Raw genomic sequence first — 638 nt, 5'->3', positions numbered from 1 at the left:
ATTTAACCTTTATTTAACTCGGCAAGTCAGTTAAGAACAAATTCTTATTGACAATGACGGCCTACCCCGGCCAAACTTGGACGAAGCTGAGCCAATTGTACGCCGCCCTATGGGACTCCCAATCACGGCCGGTTGTGATACAGCCTGGAATCGAACCAGGGTCTGTAGTGACGCCTCTAGCACCGAGATGCAGTGCTTTAGACCACTGCGCAACTCGGGATAAGCCCAGTTGATAAGCAACTTCTTTCTAAGGTAAGGGTTAAGGTTAGGGTAAGGGTTACGGTTAGGGTTAGGGTAAGGGTTAAGTTTAGGGTAAGGGTAAGGGTTAAGTTTAGGGTTAGGGTTAAAGTTGGGGTTAGAGTTAGGTTTAGGATTAGTAGATAGTAAGTTCAAATGTTACTGATAGTCTGTAGATAGTCTGTAAAGCATCAACTTCATAATTGTTTTCCACGTTTGATCTGCCTACTACTTCTGAAGAACAGATAGGCTGTAAAGCATCAACTTCATAATTGTTTTCCACGTTTGATCTGCCTACTACTTCTGAAGAACAGATAGGCTGTAAAGGTTTTCAACATAGTCGACGGTAAGAACAGATAGGCTGTAAAGGTTTTCAACATAGTCGACGGTAAGAACAGATA

This window comes from Salvelinus sp. IW2-2015, unplaced genomic scaffold (assembly GCF_002910315.2).
Source record: "Salvelinus sp. IW2-2015 unplaced genomic scaffold, ASM291031v2 Un_scaffold960, whole genome shotgun sequence".
NCBI lineage: Eukaryota > Metazoa > Chordata > Actinopteri > Salmoniformes > Salmonidae > Salvelinus > Salvelinus sp. IW2-2015.
This window is presented reverse-complemented; position numbering follows the sequence as displayed.